The sequence below is a fragment of the Lissotriton helveticus genome, chromosome 1_1 (assembly GCF_964261635.1).
Source record: "Lissotriton helveticus chromosome 1_1, aLisHel1.1, whole genome shotgun sequence".
NCBI lineage: Eukaryota > Metazoa > Chordata > Amphibia > Caudata > Salamandridae > Lissotriton > Lissotriton helveticus.
Window position 1 is genome coordinate 158,475,616 of NC_136057.1, and position 23,190 is coordinate 158,498,805.

At 44.7% G+C, this 23,190-nt stretch overlaps 1 long non-coding RNA gene across 4 annotated transcripts in view; it reads left to right on the forward strand.

Moving 5' to 3' along the window:
• Positions 1-23,190, forward strand: part of LOC144781326 (uncharacterized) — a 118,692-nt gene that overhangs the window by 94,075 nt on the left and 1,427 nt on the right. For 2 of the 4 annotated variants that reach the window (XR_013600968.1, XR_013600963.1), the window contains one exon: positions 17,355-22,500. The exons of 1 other annotated variant lie outside the window; for it this stretch is intronic. This is a non-coding gene — a long non-coding RNA (uncharacterized LOC144781326). Of the gene's footprint in view, positions 1-14,460; positions 15,216-17,354; positions 22,501-23,190 lie in introns of those variants that run through there. One more of the 4 variants, XR_013600980.1, reaches the window with a different exon arrangement.

The following is a 23,190-nucleotide window of genomic DNA, read 5'->3' on the forward strand; positions in this document are numbered from 1 at the left end:
AGCTCCGCTTTTGAAGGAGCTGCATCGGTTGACAGCAAAGAAAAGATCTTTTTTTAAGATCTGATGCCTAACCTACAAAGCAGTTAATGAAACAGGCCTTCTGTATTTACAGAATAAATTACGTAGATACATACCAAGTAGGAACCTTAGATCAAGGGCTCATGATCTGCTTCAGATTCCTCGTATCCGGCTGGCCCGGACAGGAGGCAGAGCCTTTTGGTTCTTGGCACCAAACTACTGGAACCAACATCCGTTGGAACTACGGAAAACTACAAGCTATAATGTTTTTAGGAAACAGTTGAAGGCGTATTTGTTTTAACAAATGGCTAGTCTACTCTTTACTTTTCTTTCTTAAGGTCGCACGTCTATCTGGACAGCGCCACGATACCCCAGGGTGATGTGAGCGCTTTATAAACCATTAACTAACTAACTAATGTCATCTGCATAAGTCAGACCTCTGTTTTCAATATTGCCTACTTTAACTGGTTTAATATCAGTAGAATGATTTAATTTAGACTAAAAAAATCAATATCTAAAGCAAACAATAAAGGGGAGCACGGGCACCCTTGTCGTGTGCCGTGGCTGATTTTAAAAAGATCAGATTCTCTACCAGTTAAGCGAATACAAGCAGTGGGGAGCTGATATAAAGACTTCACTGCTTGCAACATACCCGGTCCAAACCCCTTCAAGCGAAGCACCTCCCACAGATATGGCCAAGACACCCTTTGAATGCCTTCTCGGCATCCAACAGGGTGATTCCAATTGTAGTCTTTCAACGCTATCACCTGCCAAACATGATCAGCAGTATCACGGCCGGGGATGAACCCGTTCTGAAATTGTGATACTTAAGTTGCGATGATCCAAAATAGGTGCCTGGCCAAAATTTTGGAGTAAATGTTACTGTCGGCGTTGATTACCGAGATAGGTCTGTAGGAGGATTGTAAAAGGGGGGGTTTGTCTTTTTTTAATAATACCGTAATGATGGATTTCCGTCAAGATAGTGGGGCTGTTACTCTTTGTGCACACTAAAAAGTCACCAGCATTTGTTCTTTCAAAACCAGGAAAAAGGTTCTGAAAAATTCAAGGGGAATCCCATCTGGTCCCACCATCTTACCGACAGCAAGAGATATTATTTCTGCCTCAAGTTCTTCATAAGTAATATCAGCATCTAGCTCTTCTTTTTGTTCAGTAGTTACCTTAGGAAACTCCCTATCCCCCCAAGACTCTGCTACTTTCCCTGCTACTGCCGTAGTGTCAACGCTGGTACACAGATGACTATCAAATTTTGCAAAGATCTCCAACACTTTTGCAGGATTCTCGTGGAGTTTCCCCTGCTCTTCCTGAAAGGAGCTGATCCTCCTGGCTGCCTCTTTCTGCCTCAACCTTTTAGCTTGGAGCCGACCCGAATTCTCCCCCACCTCATAAAGGTCAGACCGATGTACTGCAATTAGGGCAGCTAACTTAGTTGCAAAGTTTTGGTACACCCTCATTTTCTGGACAGCGAGATCAGTCGAGATTTGTTCATAATCCCGACCAGCAGTGACGGCCAGCATGAAGTTGGTTTCTAGAAGCCGAAGTTTGTTCAGTTCATCTGCATATTCTGTCCTTAATCTACGTTGTTTATTAATGGAGTAATTTAAGGTCTCTCCCCGAACTCCTGTTTGAAGGCGTCCCATAGCGAACACACTGAAGCAGAGCCACAATTAAATTTGAAAAACTCTACTATCCACTTAGACATTTGCTCGCAATAACCAGGATCTGCTAGGAGTTGATGCTCAAATGTCCAAGGTTTTTGTGGGGACGTATATAGCGCTTCTATTTCTAATTCTATGGTAATCGGATTATGGTCCGAAATTAGTTTCGGGTGGATATCAATCCAGGCATTAGTTGATATTTCTGGAGACACAAAAAAGTAGTCCAGTCATACGTGTTTTTGGTGAGGGGCAGACTAATAGGTATTTCCCGGGGCACCCAGTCCTCTCAACCACCAGACATCTACTAATCCAAAATCGATCAGGAGACCCCTGGTAGATTTGAAGACTTTATCCTTTTTACCCTCATAATGATAGTTACCCCATATGTCTACATCACCAGCCTTGTGAAGATTAAAATCCCCACAGAGGATTAATGGGGATGGCCAAGTAGCCAACTCGATCGGGATCATCGGAGTTGGGACCGTACAGTGAGCAAATAGTCACAACAAGACCCTCTATCCTCAGCTCAGTAATCTCCCACCAACCATGGAGTAAACTAGTGTGTCATCGGCGTGTTGATGGCACTTGATGCTGCTATTGTTGCAAATATATTGACATCCAATATTGAGAAGGGAAGTATATATGGGTAAGTATAGGTTTGCTATACTTAATTCCTCATATACGTATTTGATGATATGTATAACTTCAAGGTACACAGAGATGGAGTTATGAATTGCAAATCTGTACTTAACTATTTATGCTTACCTTGTTGATATTTTGATTGTCTATATTTTTCTAAAATATTTTGGTAGCACAATATTTAAAACTCAATATTCTCAAATATCACCGCAAGAAAGTGAATGAACAAGTTCTAGAGAAAACAAGAGAAACTCCAGAAAAACTATATAAAGATAGTGACAGAGGGAGAGAGGGAAAGAAAAAGAGAGAGAGCTATAGGGAGGAGTGGAGAGAGAGAAAAGAGAATGAGAGTAAAAGAGGGTATTTCATAATTATTCAGATGCAAGGAGGTAGAGAAAGTGGAGAGAGCAGCAAGAGGCAGAGGGAAAGCAAAAAGATATAGGGGCATATTTGCAACAGGCAGCGATAATTTTCCCTGACCTTTCATACCTCATTATTTTCTATCCCTGGAACATTTCGCCGGGCTAGCGTTGTATTAACAACGTTTAGCGTCATGGCTATGAATATTCCAGTGATAGCGCCCTTTTTCATGGAACATCGCTGTTTTTTCAATGATGTTCCATGTAAAACGGTGATATGCTTGATAATACAACCCTGTGGTAGTATTACATGAATTCACCTCCCATGTTAAGTATACCTTATTCAGGAATTTAACAGATGTTAAATTCCTGCGTTACGGGATACTTAGCGCGATTAAAATAATCACTTCCCTGTGTTATAAATATCGCGATATCGATGCGAACTTAGGCGAGCTGCAAACGGGAGCAAAATCTGTAAAACACATGATAGCGTGTCTTTGTTGATAAAGCGATAAAATTATCGCCGCTTTTCAGCCGAAAACGGACGCAAAAGCGGCGCTAATTTTATATCACCGCCTTGTTAATATGCCCCATAGAGAGAGGTAGAGAGAGAGAAAAAGAAAGAGAGAAAGGAAATGAGCCATTGATCGAGAGAGGTCAATTACTAAGGGAGAGAGAGGGAGAGCTATAAACAATACGAACGAGACACAGTATTACTATGATGAACAGAGAGAGCGAAGAAAGAAAGAGAGAGAAAGAGTTCGGGGAGACACAGAGAGAAAGAGAGTGAAGGGAGAGAGAGAAAGAGAAAGGGAGAGAGAGAGAGAGAGAGAGAGAAAGCAAGAGAGAGACAGAAGAGAGAGAGAGTGAGATAGAGAGGAGATGAAGAAAGACAGGAGGCAGAGGGCGTGTGAGGGAGAAAGATTACTGAGACAGAGGCATTAGATTCCCTCCAGGGCCCACTGCTTGTTTTTCCATCTAACACTTGCTGCAAACAGAGAACTTGAAAATACAATCAAAATAAATTGCTGCAATTTGTCGAGAGGTGTCTGTGTCCAGCGGTCTGTAACTGCCAGATCCCCAGCCCCCTAAACACAGCTCAGAGCAGAGCTCAGCATCCAACTGTGGAGAAAGATTTATGTGTCCCTACACCCCCTCCATCTGCCCCCTCCCTCCCTGCCACCTTCATTAGCATCTTATTAACCTCTGCTGTTTCTAATTAACTGGCAGGCAATGTTACAAGTAATTAAGCAAAGGAATAGGAAGAGATTTCCACAGAACCGTGCATCAGGTGTTGCATCAGAGATTGCAGTGTCTGTAGGAGAATATGCATCAGAGAATGCTGGAGACCCTGCATCAGTTACAGTGGCAGACCCTGCATCAGAGTACGATGAGGACCATGGATCATGGGCTGTAGAAGACCATGAGTCAATGTCTCTTAGAGACTATGATCAGAGGCTGTTGGAGACCCATCACTGCAGCTTGCAGAATTACCTGCATCAGAAGCTGTGGAAGACCCTGCATCAGATACTGTGGAAGACCCTGTATCACATACTGTGGAAGACCCTGCTTCAGAGGCTGTGGAAGACCCTGCTTCAGATACTGTGGAAGATCTTGCATCACATACTGTGGAATACCCTGCATCAGATACTGTGGAAAACCTTACGTCACATACTGTGAGGGACCATGGATCATGGGATGTAGGGGACCATGAGTCAATGTCTCTTAGAGACTGTGCATCAGAGGCTGTGGGAGACCCATTGTTGCAGTCTGAAGAAGACCCTGCATCAGATACTGTGGAAGACCCTGCATCAGATACTGAGGAAGACCCTGCATCAGATACTGTGGAAGACCCTGCATCAGATACTGTGGAAGACCCTGAATCAGATACTGTGGAAGACCCTGCATCAGATACTGTGGAAGACCCTGCATCACATACTGTGGAAGACCCTGCATCACATACTGTGGAAGACCCTGCATCACATACTGTGGAAGACCCTGCATCACATACTGTGGAAGACCCAGCATCAGATACTGTGGAAGACCCTGAATCAGATACTGTGGAAGACCCTGCATCAGATACTGTGGAAGACCCTGAATCAGATACTGTGGAAGACCCTGCATCACATACTGTGGAAGACCCTGCATCACATACTGTGGAAAACCCAGCATCAGATACTGTGGAAGACCCTGAATCAGATACTGTGGAAGACCCTGCATCAGATACTGTGGAAGACCCTGCATCAGATACTGTGGAAGACCCTGAATCACATACTGTGGAAGACCCTGTTTCAGATACTGTGGAAGATCTTGCATCACATACTGTGGAAGACCCAGCATCAGATACTGTGAAAGACCCTGAATCAGATACTGTGGAAGACCCTGCATCAGATACTGTGGAAGACCCTGAATCAGATACTGTGGAAGACCCTGCATTAGATACTGTGGAAGACCCTGAATCAGATACTGTGGAAGACCCTGCGTCACATACTGTGGAATACCCTGCATCACATACTGTGGAAGACCCTGTTTCAGATACTGTGGAAGATCTTGCATCACATACTGTGGAAGACCCAGCATCAGATACTGTGAAAGACCCTGAATCAGATACTGTGGAAGACCCTGCATCAGATACTGTGGAAGACCCTGAATCAGATACTGTGGAAGACCCTGTATCACATACTGTGGAAGACCCAGCATCAGATACTGTGAAAGACCCTGAATCAGATACTGTGGAAGATCTTGCATCACATACTGTGGAATACCCTGCATCAGATACTGTGGAAAACCTTACGTCACATACTGTGAGGGACCATGGATCATGGGATGTAGGGGACCATGAGTCAATGTCTCTTAGAGACTGTGCATCAGAGGCTGTGGGAGACCCATTGTTGCAGTCTGAAGAAGACCCTGCATCAGATACTGTGGAAGACCCTGCATCAGATACTGTGGAAGACCCTGCATCAGATACTGTGGAAGACCCTGAATCAGATACTGTGGAAGACCCTGCATCAGATACTGTGGAAGACCCTGCATCACATACTGTGGAAGACCCTGCATCACATACTGTGGAAGACCCTGCATCACATACTGTGGAAGACCCTGCATCACATACTGTGGAAGACCCAGCATCAGATACTGTGGAAGACCCTGAATCAGATACTGTGGAAGACCCTGCATCAGATACTGTGGAAGACCCTGAATCAGATACTGTGGAAGACCCTGCATCACATACTGTGGAAGACCCTGCATCACAAACTGTGGAAAACCCAGCATCAGATACTGTGGAAGACCCTGAATCAGATACTGTGGAAGACCCTGCATCAGATACTGTGGAAGACCCAGCATCAGATACTGTGGAAGACCCTGAATCAGATACTGTGGAAGACCCTGCATCAGATACTGTGGAAGACCCTGAATCAGATACTGTGGAAGACCCTGCATCAGATACTGTGGAAGACCCTGAATCAGATACTGTGGAAGACCCTGCGTCACATACTGTGGAATACCCTGCATCACATACTGTGGAAGACCCTGTTTCAGATACTGTGAAAGATCTTGCATCACATACTGTGGAAGACCCAGCATCAGATACTGTGAAAGACCCTGAATCAGATACTGTGGAAGACCCTGCATCAGATACTGTGGAAGACCCTGAATCAGATACTGTGGAAGACCCTGCATCACATACTGTGGAAGACCCTGCATCACATACTGTGGAATACCCTGCATCACATACTGTGGAAGACCCTGCTTCAGATACTGTGGAAGATCTTGCATCACATACTGTGGAATACCCTGCATCAGATACTGTGGAAAACCTTACGTCACATACTGTGAGGGACCATGGATCATGGGATGTAGGGGACCATGAGTCAATGTCTCTTAGAGACTGTGCATCAGAGGCTGTGGGAGACCCATTGTTGCAGTCTGAAGAAGACCCTGCATCAGATACTGTGGAAGGCCTGCATCAGATACTGTGGAAGACCCTGCATCAGATACTGTGGAAGACACTGCATCAGATACTGTTGAAGACCCTGAATCAGATACTGTGGAAGACCCTGCATCAGATACTGTGGAAGACCCTGAATCAGATACTGTGGAAGACCCTGCATCACATACTGTGGAAGACCCTGCATCACATACTGTGGAAGACCCTGCATCACATACTGTGGAAGACCCAGCATCAGATACTGTGGAAGACCCAGCATCAGATACCGTGGAAGACCCTGCATCAGATACTGTGGAGGACCCTGAATCAGATACTGTGGAAGACCCTGCATCACATACTGTGGAAGACCCTGTATTAGATACTGCAGAAGAACCTGTGTCAGTTACTGTGGAAGACCCTGCATCAGATACTGTGGAAGACACTGCATCAGAAGCTGTGGAAGACCTAAATCAGATACTGTGGAAGACCCTGCATCACATACTGTGAAAGACCCTGCATCAGATACTGTGGAAGACCCTGCAACCCTGCATCACATACTGTAGAAGACCCTACATCAGATACTGTGGAAGATCCTGAATCAGATACTGTGGAAGACCCTGCATCACATACTGTGGAAGACCCTGCATCAGATACTGCAGAAGACCCTGCATGAGATACTGTGGCAGACTCTTCATCAGTGTAAGTGAGGGACCATGGATCATGGGCTGTAGGAGACCTAGAGTCAATGTCTCTTAGAGACTGTGCATCAGAGGCTGTGGGAGTCCCATTATTGCATTCTGAAGAAGACCCTGCATCAGATACTGTGGAAGACGCTGCATCACATACTGTGGAAGACCCTGCATCAGATACTGTGAAAAACCCTGCATCATATACTGTGGAAGACCCTGCATCAGATACTGCAGAAGACCCTGAATCAGATACTGCAGAAGACCGTGCATGAGATACTGTGGCAGACTCTGCATCAGTGTTAGTGAAGGGCCATGGATCACGGGCTGTAGGGGAAAATGAGTCAATGTCTCTTAGAGACTGTGCATCAGAGGCTGTGGGAGACCCATTGTTGCAGTCTGAAGAAGACCCTGCATCAGATACTGTGGAAGACCCTGCATCAGATACTGTGGAAGACCCTGCATCACATACTGTGAAAGACTCTGCATCAGATACTGTGGAAGACCCTGCATCATATACTGTAGAAGACCCTGCATCAGATATTGAGGAAGACCCTGCATCAGATACTGCAGAAGACCCTGCATGAGATACCGTGGCGGACCCTGCATCAGATACTGTGGAAGACCTTGAATCAGATACTGTGGAAGTCCCTGCATCAGATACTGTGGAAGACCCTGAATCAGATACTGTGGAAGACCCTGCATCAGATACTGCAGAAGGTCCTGCATTAGATACTGTGGCAGACTCTGCATAAGTGTAAGTGAAGGACCATGGATCATGGGCTGTAGGTGACCATGAGTCAATGTCTCTTAGAGACTGTGCATCAGAGGCTGTGGGAGACCCATTACTGCAGGCTACAGAAGACCCTGCATCAGATACTGAGGAGGACTCTGTATCACATACTGTGGAATACCATGTATCACATACTGTGGAAGACCCTGCATCAGATACTGTAGAAGACCCTGCATCAGAGGCTGTGGGAGACCTATTACTGCAGGCTGCAGAAGACCCTGCATGAGAAGCTGTGGAAGACCCTGCGTCAGATACTGTTAAAGACCCTGTCTCACATACTGTGGAAGACCCTGTATCACATACTGTGGAAGACCCTTCATCAGATACTGCAGAAGACCCTGCATCAGAGGCTGTGGGAGACCCATTACTGCAGGATGCAGAATACTCTGCATGAGAAGCTGTGGAAGACCCTGCTTCAGATGTTGTGGCAGACCCTGCATCAAAGTAAGAAGGGGACCATGGAGTGTAGAAGACCATGAGTCAATGTCTCTTAAGACTGTGTATCAGAGGCTGTGGGAGACCCATCCTCGCAGCCCGCAGAAGATCCTGAATCATAAACTGTGGAAGACCCTGCATCAGATACTGCAGAAGGCCCTGCATGAGATACTGAGGCAGACCCTGCATAAGTGTAAGGGAGGGACAATCGATCATGGGCTGTAGGAGACCATGAGTCAATGTCTCTTAGAGACTGTGCATCATAAGGCTGTAGGAGACCCATCATTGCAGGCTACAGATGACCCTACATCAGATACTGTGAAAAACCCTGCATCAGATACTGCTGAAGACCCTGAATCAGATACTGTGGAATACCCTGCATCAGATACAGTGGAAGACCCTGCATCAGATACAGTGGAAGACCCTGCATCACATACTGTGGAAGACCCTGCATCAGATACTCTGGAAGACCCTGAATCAGATACTGCAGAAGACCGTGCATGAGATACTGTGGCAGACTCTTCATCAGTGTAAGTGAGGGACCATGGATCACGGGCTGTAGGGGAAAATGAGTCAATGTCTCTTAGAGACTGTGCACCAGAGGCTGTGGGAGACCCTTTGTTGCAGTCTGAAGAAACCCTGCATCAGATACTGTGGAAGACCCTGCATCAGATACTGTGGAAGACCTTACATCAGATACTGTGGAAGACCCTGCATCAGATACTGTGGAAGACCCTGCATCAGATACTGTGGAAGACCCTGCATCACATACTGTGAAAGACCCTGCATCTGTGGAAGACCCTGCATCAGATACTGTGGAAGACCCTGCATCAGATACTGTGGAAGACCCTGCATCACATACTGTGAAAGACCCTGCATCAGATACTGTGGAAGACCCTGCATCATATACTGTAGAAGACCCTGCATCAGATACTGAGGAAGACCCTGCATCAGATACTTCAGAAGACCCTGCATGAGATACCGTGGCGGACCCTGCATCAGATACTGTGGAAGACCTTGAATCAGATACTGTGGAAGTCCCTGCATCATATACTGTGGAAGACCCTGAATCAGATACTGTGGAAGACCCTGCATCAGATACTGCCGAAGGCCCTGCATTAGATACTGTGGCAGACTCTGCATAAGTGTAAGTGAGGGACCATGGATCATGGGCTGTAGGTGACCATGAGTCAATGTCTCTTAGAGACTGTGCATCAGAGGCTGTGGGAGACCCATTACTGCAGGCTACAGAAGACCCTGCATCAGATACTGAGGAGGACCCTGCATCAGATACAGTGGAAGACCCTGCATCAGATACAGTGGAAGACCCTGCATCAGATACTCTGGAAGACCCTGAATCAGATACTGCAGAAGACCGTGCATGAGATACTGTGGCAGACTCTTCATCAGTGTAAGTGAGGGACCATGGATCACGGGCTGTAGGGGAAAATGAGTCAATGTCTCTTAGAGACTGTGCACCAGAGGCTGTGGGAGACCCATTGTTGCAGTCTGAAGAAACCCTGCATCAGATACTGTGGAAGACCCTGCATCAGATACTGTGGAAGACCTTACATCAGATACTGTGGAAGACCCTGCATCAGATACTGTGGAAGACCCTGCATCAGATACTGTGGAAGACCCTGCATCACATACTGTGAAAGACCCTGCATCTGTGGAAGACCCTGCATCAGATACTGCGGAAGACCCTGCATCAGATACTGTGGAAGACCCTGCATCACATACTGTGAAAGACCCTGCATCAGATACTGTGGAAGACCCTGCATCATATACTGTAGAAGACCCTGCATCAGATACTGAGGAAGACCCTGCATCAGATACTGCAGAAGACCCTGCATGAGATACCGTGGCGGACCCTGCATCAGATACTGTGGAAGACCTTGAATCAGATACTGTGGAAGTCCCTGCATCATATACTGTGGAAGACCCTGAATCAGATACTGTGGAAGACCCTGCATCAGATACTGCAGAAGGCCCTGCATTAGATACTGTGGCAAACTCTGCATAAGTGTAAGTGAGGGACCATGGATCATGGGCTGTAGGTGACCATGAGTCAATGTCTCTTAGAGACTGTGCATCAGAGGCTGTGGGAGACCCATTACTGCAGGCTACAGAAGACCCTGCATCAGATACTGAGGAGGACCCTGTATCACATACTGTGGAATACCATGTATCACATACTGTGGAAGACCCTGCATCAGATACTGTAGAAGACCCTGCATCAGAGGCTGTGGGAGACCCATTACTGCAGACTACAGAAGACCCTGCATCAGATACTGATGAGGACCCTGTATCACATACTATGGAAGACCATGTATCACATACTGTGGAAGACCCTGCATCAGATACTGCAGAAGACCCTGCATCAGAGGCTGTGGTAGACCCATTACTGCAGGCTGCAGAAGACTCAGCATGAGAAGCTGTGGAAGACCCTGCTTCAGATGTTGTGGCAGACCCTGCATAAAAGTAAGAAGGGGACCATGGAGTGTAGAAGACCATGAGTCAATGTCTCTTAGAGACTGTGCATCAGAGGCTGTGGGAGACCCATCCTCGCAGCCTGCACAAGATCCCGAATCATAAACTGTGGAAGACCCTGCATGAGATACTGCAGAAAATCCTGCATCAGATACTGAGGCAGACCCTGCATCAGTGTAAGGGAGGGACAATCGATCATGGGCTGTAGGATACCATGAGTCAATGTCTCTTAGAGACTGTGCATCATAAGGCTGTGGGAGACCCATCATTGCAGGCTACAGATGACCCTACATCAGATACTGTGGAAGACCCTGCATCAGATACTGTGGAAGACCCTGAATCAGATACTGTGGAAGACCCTGCATCACATTCTGTGGAAGACCCTGCATCACATACTGTGGAAGACCCTGCATCACATACTGTGGAAGATCCTGTTTCAGATTTTGTGGCAGACCCTGCATCAAAGTAAGAAGGGGACCATGGACATGGACTGTAGAAGATCATGAGTCAATGTCGCTTAGAGACCTGCCTGCATCAAATCCTGTGGAAGACCCTTCATCAGATACTGTTACAGACCCTGCATAAGTGTAAGTGAGGTACCATGTATCATGGGCTGTAGGAGACCCATAATTGAAGTCTGCAGAACACCCTGCATCAATAACTATGCATCAGATATTGCAGAAGACCCTGCATCAGATAAAGTGGAAGACCCTGAATCAGATACTTTGGAAGATACCGCATCAGATACTGTGAAAGACCCTGCATCAGATCATGTGAAAGATACCACATCAGATACTGTTGGAGACAATTTATCAGCGTATGTGTGGGATCATGGCTCATGGGCTGTGGGAGACCCATCACCGCAGGCTACAGAAGGCCCTGCACCAAAAGCTGTGGGACACCCTGCCTCAGTGTACGCGAGGGACCATGAATCATGGGCTGTTGTCGAGCCATCATCGTAGGCCGCATAAGACCCTGCATCAGAAGCTGTGGGAGACAATGTATCAGTTACTACAGGATCATGGACTGTGTTCGGCAACATATGGGGCTAGTAGGAGACCATGACTTATGACAATGGATCAGGTACGCAGGGCCCGATTCACAGAATGAACTAGAGACTCAATCCTAAATTTACTACTATTTTGGTATTCACAGAATGCACTTACTACTTTTGGTATTCACAGATGTTAGGATTTTGTCTTAAGTTTGTCTTAAGACAAACTTAAGACAGACTTAAGACAGACTTAAGACAGACTTAAGACAAAATCCTAACTTCTGTGAATACCAATAGTAGTAAGTTCATTCTGTGAATGCCAAAAGTAGTAAGTGCATTCTGTGAATAGCAAAATAGTAGTAAATTTAGGATTGAGTCTCAAGTTCATTCTGTGAATCGGGCCTGCAGTCTTTACTCTGCATTTTTTTTACCCAGGAAGACATTAGTGCACATGCAGGTAAGTACCATACAGACCCCCTTTTGCTACTTTACCCCGCTAAACTTTACCACGCAGGTAAGTTTTTTTTAATGGCATAAATAACAAGCCATTTAAAAAAAAGGAATTTATTGGTTGAGGGATGGATAAGGGCAGTAGAGGGTAGAGGTGAAGGAAGTTAAGGTATTAAGGTTTAGGTAAAGGGAAGTAAGGATCTGTTTATGATGAAAGGATGGGTAGAGGGAATTAAGCGAGTTTTAGGGTTCAGGACTCAGGAGAGGGAAGAGGTAAAGGGGGTAAGGTTTTTTTTAGAGTTAAGCTGTGGGTAAAGATAAAGGGATGCAATGGGGTTTTTAGGGCTCAAGGGGAAGGTAGAGATAAAGGGAGTTAAGGTTTTTTTAGGGTTCATGGGAGGGTCAAGTTAAAGGGGGAAGAGTTTGCTAGGATTTGGGTGAGAGTAAAAGTAAAAGTATGTAAGGGACTTTTAGGGTTCAGGAAAGGGTAGAGGTTAAAGGGTTATGTTTTTTTAGGGTTTGGGTAGATAGAAGTAATTGAAGTAAGGGTTTTTAGGGTTCAGGGGTGGATAGAGGTGAAGGGCTGTTTTTTGTAGGGTTTAGAAGAGGTTAGAGTTAAAGAGAGTAAGGGGTTCTTCGGGTTTACGGGTGGAGGTAAAGGGAGATTAGTGAACTAAAAAAATAAGTCACCCCAAAAAAAGAAAAACAAAAAAGGGGTGTGTGAGACAAAAACAACCTGAAACAAAATAACATGATATATATATACCCATAGGATTTTTTTTTGATTTGCTAATAACTTTGGCGTCGTTTGACGACTCTTCCTGAAATGCCCCCCAAAAAAAGTCTATCCAGGTCAGCTCCTACCCTGAAAGTGTGGGGGTGATTTGTCAAGCTGGGGCTGAGAATAAAGGGGGGTCCCATGTTCATTTCCATAGGAAATTTTGCGACGAGCTACAGCCAGAACAGCTGAACGGAATTACCCGATTTTGGCAGAAAGGTAGAGCTTAGTTCAAAAAGCAACCTTTTTTTAAAATGGTGTAAATCCGTTCAGTAGTTTTTGAGAAACTAAAAAAATAAGAGTCAAAAAATCATTTTCCCGTAGGAAACTTTGTGCAAGGCTACAGCCGAAAATACTGAACGGAATTACCCCAAATGTGGCACGCAAGTAGTGTGTGGGTCAGAGAGCAACCTTTTTTTAAATGGTGTAAATCCGTTCAGTAGTTGCTGAGAAATTAGAAAAAAAGTTTTGATATCTGGGCGGAGCCTAAGTCCTGTGCACGAGCTTCACTGTGATTGGCTGTCAACACTCCAAACCAGGAAGTGTTAGCAGCCATCTTGTGGCACGGTAGAAGCGAGTCGCCAGAAAACAGAGAAACAAAGGTATAAAACAAGAGAAGGGGGCAGTGTAGAACACCCTGACCCCCCAGGCCTGCTCAAGGGGTCCCAGAAGGCTTATTAAATATTACCTCCACCAGTTTCCCACATTTTCCCAGAGGCAAGCACCCCTTTCTGTTGGAATAGTATTTAGTTCATCACCACTCTCCATCATTTTGCCTGATGCAAGCACAGTTTTTCTGTTGATATATTATTTTGTACTCCACCATTAATCTTTATTTTACGTTAGGCAAGTACCTCTTTAAGTTATAATACTTTTTGTGAATTATATTCTATTCAGTATTTTATCTGAGCTGTGCAATCCTTTGAGTGCTTTATATCAACCACTTTTAACAAAATCATGTTTAAAATATTTCCTATTGAATAATATACATATACTTTTTTTTTTACAAAATTTATATTTTTAATTAATGTATTCATTTACTTTTAATATTGTCACGTGAATACAAGGTTAATCTCCTTTACCAAAATCTGGATACATTTTACAATAATCTATAACTAAATAAACATTTGTTGAATCATAATTTTTTTTTTTAATTAATATTTTATTTATTTAATGTTATTAAAATAACTTACTTAGATTATTTTTAGGCAGCTTTCCGACGTAACACTGTCTGGCAGCAAAAAAGAAACGTGTGGTGTCTCTGATAGTCAGGTAAACACTGAATTTAAAATGGTGGTCGGCTTCTTTTATACGTTTTTTCGTGTAACACCTATATTTGTTTAAAAATATGTACTGGCTACGTTTTTTTCTCATTCAAATGATGTGTGAAACTATCATTTAAATTTTGAATTAGATTATGCTCTTTACATCTTGTGATGTTTGTTTTGTTTCCCTTATGGTCAGGTCATGGCATTGAAAATGTTGAAAGTGTTGTAGGACTTAAGATTAGGTCAGTTCCTAAAATGGTGGTTCATTTGTTTACCTCTCTGTAGAGTGCGGGTTTTTTCCAGCTTTTTTGGTCGTTATTTATATATATTCAATTACTGTTTCCTTCAAAAATTAATTGCCGTTTTTGCAGTCGTTTTTTGAACATTTATAATGCTTATAGTACACGAGTATTAAAATAAATACCCGAGTAATATTGTATTAAACGAGTATCTTTTTTCACCTCTGAATCGATAATTTTTTAACACATTTTAATACACTTCCCCACTCAAAACACCTATTTGTCCTGCATCCCGTTCCAGGGGGTTATTTTATGAAAAGAATTTGTCGCAAAAATGTAAAAAGCATAGTACTAGTATGCGTTGTTTTGTCTTGCGTTGTAATGTCTCTTTTCATTTATTTTATATATTTGCGTTGTAATAGTATATGTTGTAATATTATGCGTTGTAATAGAGTTTGCGTTGTAAAAATTGCGTTGTAAATGCATGCGTTGGAATTGTGCATTTACAACGCACAAGGGGGTGTGTTTGCACAGTGGTGCAGGGAGGGGGCGTGGCCTGATGTGACAAGTGTACAAAAGCGTGGCATGTTCTAAATTGTGGCATTAAGTCCACTTGAATGCTGAGGGTCCCTGGGGGCCAACTAGCCCACCAGGTACCTCCGGTAAGCGCCAGGGAGCTGTATTGCAGAGAGGTGTTCAGAGGCCATGCCCCTTTTTACACCTCTCTGCAACTCAGCTCTGTGGCGCAAGGACAAGGAAAATCCCCCTGGAAGACCTATAGTCTCCTCAAGAGGGAGTTGTCTTGAGAATACCTCAAGATATGTAGATTATTTTCTTCAGACTTTGGTTCAAAAACTTCCCTCCTATGTGAAGGACTCAGGGATTTTCTGAGATGCCTTGAGAAACTCTTATGGAAAAACAGCAGTCCACTTCTATCATTAGACGCTACAAGTCTTTACACATGCATCCCTCGCGATTTAGGCCTGAAAGCATGCAGACATTTCCTCCGTGAAAGATCGATTTCATATCTCTTTCACACAGAGATGCTACTGGAGATGATGTCAACCTGCTTGACACAGAACCACTTTTTGGATAATAAGATCTACTAACAGACCCTTGGTACACCTCAATGGGGACCTGCTTTGCTCCTTGCTTTGCAAGTCTCTTTATGGGGTACTGGGAGGAGAAAGTAGTAAGAGAGTCACCGGTATTTAAAGAGAAGGCGGCCATGTGGGTCTGCTATATAGATGACATTTTTTGTGTATGGGAGGGCACAGAGAATGAAGCTATGGAGTTTGTTGACATCCTGAATGTGAATGATTTTAACCTTCACTTCACTTGCCAATGGTCTAAAGAAAGTCTTAAATTTCAAGATCTCAAACTTACAGTTGAGAGAAATAAACTTGAAAGTACTCTTTTCAGAAAATCAACCACAGGTAACAGTTTGTTACATGTCCGAAGTTGCCACCCAAGCTCACTCATCAATAGTATACCTTTAGGTGAGCTGCTAAGGGCTAAAAGAAATTGTAGTACAGCGGAGGGTTTTGAGGAGGAAGAGGGAATCATGACAAAAAGATTCCTAGAATGAGGATATTCATTATCAGTGATTGATAAGGCCAAAGAGGAAGTAGCTAAAAGACTCACAGCATCACTGTTGTGTGTGAAGGAGAGTGATGGAACATAAACTCAAGACAACGAAAAAATTATGTTCATTACGACATACAATAGGCAAGCCTTTATGGTACAGGAGAGCTTAGGTACATTTTGGCCAGTTTTACACACAGATCCTGATCTGGCAAATAGCATCGAGGTCTCCCCTCAAATCACGTTTAAGAGAGCAAGATCACACACAGATTCCCTATGTAGGGCAGTAGAGCCATCAACCAATAAATCCATAGGAATATGTAGGAACTGTAAAGCCTGTCGAAACAGCAAAAATGTGAAAGAAATCAAACTTTCTCCAGAGAGTACTCCATTTAAGATAATGAAGCACACTTCCTGTAATATGGACTTTGCTGTTTATACTCTTTCCTGCCCTTGTAAGAAAGTCTACATAGGGAGTACGATACACAAAGCTAAGATAAGAATTCTTGAACACCTATGTGCGATCAAAAGCGGAGATAAACAGTATCCGATAGCACGACATTTCCAGAGCCATCACAATCAGAACACCAATCTGCTTAGTTTTTGTGTGTTGGATACTGTTAAAATGAATGAAAGAGGAGGAAACAGAGTGCAATATTTACGTCGCCTGGAATCTAAATCGATCATACAGTTCAGAACCTTAGTCCCGATAGGGCACAATTGTGATGAAGAGCTATCTGTACATTTAGGTTAATACGAATCCTTGATTAGAAATTTCTGATTAATTTTTGATTAGAGCAGTCCGGTAGTAATGTCCATGTAAGGTGTAACCTTTGCTCACAAAGATGAAATGATATTCAATGAAGTTTCAGAAAAATCTGAAAAATGTATTCTGAAAAATGTGTTTTGTTAGTTTTCTGACTGCCGTTAAGTAATGTAAATAAGAGAGACGAAATGTATATAGTCTGGGGTTAGAATCTAATTTATGTTTCTTTTTATTTTTATTCACAGAAGATGCCATTTGTATGGTGCCAGAAGAAACGTTAAAGAGCAAAAATATCTATAAGGTTATCGGTTGCCCACTGGAGCGCAGCCCACTTGGCGCTAGCTTGATGATAGGGCAAGGCATACTTAGCCATGATATCCAACTTACATAGGATTTCATGGCTAAGTCAGTCTTGAAGCAGGCGTAAGAGGCGTAACAGAGGTTATCGCTACTTTGCTTGTTGCTAGAAATGTCGCTTAGCAACATTTCTCCAGTTATGTCAGGGCAGGAACGCCCACTTTGCATCTCATTAGAGATGCAAAGCTGGGGGTTCAGAAAACAGGCGCTAATGCAAGGTTTCACGCGATAGCGTGACCTTGTTGATTAGGCGATAAAATTATCGCTGCTTTTTGTCCGAAAACGGAGGCAAAAGCGGCGATAATTTTGTATCTCCTCATTAATTATATGCCCCGTCATGTTTTGGAATAACTCAAACACAAGCCTTAGTAACTGAACCCATTAACCTGGACTACATGAGGGCAAGTAATGCTGGTGTGGATGGTGAATTGTGTACTTGAACTACTCTTCCCTCACACCTATCTCAAGATATGTAGCCTCGGCACAGTGTCAGTGTCCATAAATCATAGCTCTGCGTGTTATCTCGCTCATGGCTTTGAACACATATCTCATAGTCATCGTAAAATCAGACTATACACACGCCCACCATTCTGCATGCATTCTTCATGCCAACATGGACAATATGGGTCCAGGTGAGCGAGCCATGATTGATGGAAGTTGTGCTTACAGGATGGGCTAGCAAAAGAGTCCACAATCCTCTGTAACTGCACATGGGTACTATAATCTGGAGAAAACAAAACAGATGTCTTAGCTAATTAAAATTAAATTCTTTCATGGAAATGCAGTGTAAAAAAGCAAGGAAAAAATCAAACACTTGTTTTGCTTAGCCACACTTTAATCACCACAAGTGAGAAAATCTAATTTGCATTACAATTTATGCACCCGGCCACCCACAGACAAACACTGCAAACAGATTTACAACAATAGCGAGCAGGCACATGAACATGTACTAATAAAAGCAATTATTATGATCCAATTAAATAGAAGATGTGAGGGAGCACATGAATGGGTGATGTATGGCCTGTACGTCCGTCCAATTTTGTAAGATATGTGTCCCACACTGTAATACCCAGCACTCGGCCTGTCCATTTACATGTTGTGATGGCTGCCGGCTCTGCTTTTGCCCACTTCATTAAGTCCCAGAGACACTACAAACCCCGGCGGGGGATCTGCTGACTTCCATGCCATTGTGATGCGGCGTCTACACAGGACCAGTGTTGATCCTATCATCCTGCATTCTAGTTTGCATGCTTTGAGGTCCAGGCACCCAGCCCAGGAGGCAGAGTTCTGGATGGTGGTCCAAAACCATGCCCACAATTTCCACTAGTTCAGTCAGCACTGCCCTTCAGGCTGTTGCCACCTCTGTGCAGTCCCACGACATGAGGTAAAAGTGGGCGTCCTGTGTGCCACACCTAGGGGCACTTTTACAATAACTGGTGCATCCCTGCAAATCAGCAGGGATGCGCCAGTTATTGTGCGCCACGGCTCTGCCACCATGAATGCGCCGCATTTACAATGCGGCACACCATGGTGTAAAAACGGCACAGATGCGTGACACATCTGCTACTGTAAAGATGGCGCTTTGCTGGAGTTGCGTCACAAGCGCGACACAGCTCCAGCAATGCTCTGGGGGCCCTATCTTGACAATGCTGCGCCAATTCTTATGCCTGCTTCAGGCGCAGGGTTTTGACGCAGCATGGGCTCAAAAGTGACTGAGTGAAATCTTGTAGATTTCACTCAGCCACTTTTGGAAGGCGTTCCTGTGCCGGAACCCCCCCCCCAGCGCAGGAACGCCTACTTCTGGCGCAGGGCTTTACAATGTGACGCATCTCCCAGATGCGTCATGCTGTAAATACCCGGCAGCATGGTGCATCTTTTGCGCCGCCGCTGCGTCACAAAAGTGATGCAACAGCGGCGTAAAAGAGGGGTAAGTACCCACTGCATATCAGTAATATTGTGGTTTATACATTACATCCACTTAGCTCGGACATCATCAGTCGGCCGTGATAGCTGTGCACACAGGATGGTGTAAAAGGACCTTACACCTTTAGGCCCACTGCTGTGTTCCAGTAAGCACTGTAGCACGCCACCAGTGGGCAGTTCCTCCTGTCCCCCATCATAGACAGTTTCCTCTGTACCACCCCATGCAGCAGAAGATGCCCAGGGCCAGGCCTTCTGGCTAGGCTTTTGGTCCAGCTATTCTTGGCGTCTCTGTAAGGTTTGGGCAGGAGCATGTCCTGTCAGTGAGGTGTAAACTGCCAGCCCCACACCCAGTCATGTCCCTATAAGTGCCTAAGCACCTGGGGCCTCATTTATGAGGCCTTGCGTCAGTTTTGTGCTTCCGATGTGTCACTTTTTGTGACGCATTGGCAGCGTAAAACATGCCTCCTGTTGCGCACGATTTACAAATTGACGCATCTAAGCAGATGCATCACTTTGTAAACCCCTGTGCTACATTATACCTGCGTCAGGTATAATGTATGCAGGGGGCGTACCCCGCAAAAAGCCTTGTGGAAGTGACGCAGTGAAATCTATGAGATTTCACGGCGTCACTTCTAGGACGCCGTTGCATCAAAATCTTGCGCCTGACTCACAGCAGGCGTAAGACTGACGCAGGCCCTTCGATATGGGGCTTGCCCCATGTGAAAGGACCCATTGCTGGGGTTGCGTCACTTTTGTGACACACTCCAGCAATGCGTCACTTTTACGCTTACAGATACGTCAGAAATACTGAAGTATCTGTAACTCCTTGTGACATGATGTGTCATACATTAAATATGATGCATCAGGTATGTCGCAGGAAGTGCGCACTGAGAAGTGACCCATCACTGCTTTCATGCAGCGATGGGCATTTCTCATTAATGAGGCCCCTTGAGTTCAGGCCCCCCTCGAACCTCCATTCCACCTCAGGGGCCACTGTAATTGCACAGTTGCATAATAATACTTGTAACTCGGGACCCTGAGACCCACCTCCACAAGCGGGAGCTGCACTTTAGTCAACACCACTGTCTTTCTCTTGCCTCCCCAGATCAGATCTCACAGCAAGGTGTGCAGTTTTGCAGAAAAGGGGCGTTTCAGCACTGATGGGATTGCAGAGAGAAGGTAGAGAATCCTGAGGAGGGCCAACATCTTGGCTATCGCCACATGGCCTACCACAGACAATGGGAGACTGCACCAGAACACAACCGCATTCTTCATGACTTGCAGAACCCTCCCAAAGTTACTACCAATTAGATCATTTTCTACATGGTAAACATGCACCCCCAGATACAGAAACGTGTCGGCCCTTGATGTCAGCTTTGAATGCGGGCAAGCCATCCTACCTTCGACCAATCACTCGGTCATATGATAAAGGCCTGATTTCTCCCAGTTAGCCCTGAATGAAAAGTGATTTATCTACGCGCAGCTATGCCCAGTGGGCGTCAAGGCACCTAACTCAAAAACTAGCTGACGGCAACCAGAAACAAGAGCTCACTGATAGGCTTTAATGAAGCACCAAGTTTTCAAAGCTTTCCTGAAGAGATCAAGTGAAGGCTGTAACTTGATCTCCAGGGAAAGAGTGTTCCATAGTTGTGGTGCAAGAATGGAGAAGGCCTTGCTCCCCCATCTCGCCATCCTAGCGCGTGGAACTACCAGTTGATTAAGCTCTAAAGAGCGGAGACATCTGTTTGGGACATACCTGGATAGCAAGGATCCCAAGGCATCATTCGGGCCTGCCCTCAAGGCGTTGTAAGTAAGGCAGAGAAGTTTAAACGAAACTCTGGAAGAGATGGGCAACCAATGGAGATTCTTCCTTGCCAGGGTCGCAGAAGACCGCCACGGGAGAGCCAGAACAAAACGTGCCGCGGCGTTTTGTACAACCTGTAGGCGTTGTAGGAGGCCCTTGTTGGCCCCGGCATAGAGTGAGTTACAATAATCAAGCCTTGAGCCAACAAGGGCGATCACAACCTGTTTACGTGCCTGTGGGGAAAGATAGTGAGCAATTCTTTTCAAAATCCTGAGGCCCTAAAACTTCTCAAATCAACCTAGTACTTACATGAGCCCCAGTAGCGATTTGAGTAGGTCCTTGAGGTATAAAAGAGGGTTGTCCATATACAGAGAAACCACAGTCCGTTCTCCCCCATAGGATATGCCCCAATCCGGGGGCTTGGCTGCACAGTGGACATGCCATATCTTCTGCCAGGGCAAAGAGTATGGGGAACAAGGGGCAACCCTGTCTCGTGCCATCTCAAATTCTTCCAAGATCATCTCCCCACTTGGTCCCTGGCTAATGGCATTGTGTATAAGAGGAACATCCAATTCCGATTTTGGAGGTCTAATCCCATTTTTTCCAATAGCATCTGCAGGTCCGGCTACCCCAGTGTATCAAAGGCTTTCTCGATGTCCAGAGAGACAGTCACCTCCAAGCCCTTGTTACTTTTGGCCATATCCAACATAGCTAGCAGTCGCTGCACACTGAGAAAGGTTTTGCGTGCTAATATGAACCCGTTCTAATCAGGGTGTACCAATGTAGGCATCAAGGGTAGTAATCTATTATCCAGGATACGGCTGAGTATTTTGTAGTCCTGGTTTAGGAGCGACAGCGGGTGAGTGGAACGGATGTCTCATAAATCCCTACCCTTCTTGGGGAATTCCTCTATCAGTGCTTCCCTTACGGAGAGTGAAGATCCCCCTTCTGTTCGGCTGCCTGATACATGTATGATTTATATTATAGCCGAAAACTAAAATGGTAGCCAATCTAAGTCTGGTGGCTGAGTAACTTATAATTGCCACTGGATACGTTAGGTCTCCCAAAAAAGAGATTATATCTTACCTGGTCTAAATTAAATTCTGGTTGAACGCATCATGGTTATTGAACTTTGGAATTTTATTGTGTTTTTTAAACGAATTTATTGTATTTTATGATGGAGTAAATATGGACTTATAAGATTGTAACCTCCCCTTACAAGGAGGATGGATGCTAAGATATTATTGTTTTAAATGTAATTGTCTTTTATGATCATGTATCGAATAAAGACTTCTTTGATTTGAAAAACAAAAAATAAAGTCTGGTGTTTTATTCCTTGCCATCTTGGATATAGCAGCCCAGAATTCCTCAATTTGGAGGGGCTCTTCCAGTTCCTGTCTACCTCGGGGGTGACAGTGGGTGCAGCTATCCCTCCCAAATAATTCTGCAAGTCAGCAGCATCTGCCGCCCCTTTTGCTGCATAGAATCTGCTATAATCGTCCATGAACACTTTACATATCTCCTCCTGTGCATTAACTATCATTGTAGTTGAGTCTCATATAGTCCCTATGGGTAATCTGTTCTCTCCCAATTTTAGTAACCAGACTAGTATTCTACCTGCCTTATCACCCTCCTCTTGCAGATGTGCTATGTATGTTCTGTATGAGATGCATCCCAACCTATGCCATAGCTCTGCATGGCACTTCTGTATTATGGGAGAGTTTCTTCCTCATTCTATACACCAACCATGTACTTCTCTGCCCTTTTCAACTCTTTTTCTACTTGTGTCAGCTCCCTGGTCAATGATGTCTGTACCCCCCTTGGTGTTAATACAATATCCCCTATTCAATACCTTGAATGCATCCCACTCTCCCATCTGATCTGTTGCTGTCCTCTTGTTATCCGTGAAATATTGTTGTATGTGCGGGACGATTCGTTGCCGGAAGGGGTCATCTGTTAATGCTTCCACTGGCAGTCTGCGTGTGGGAACTCGTGGT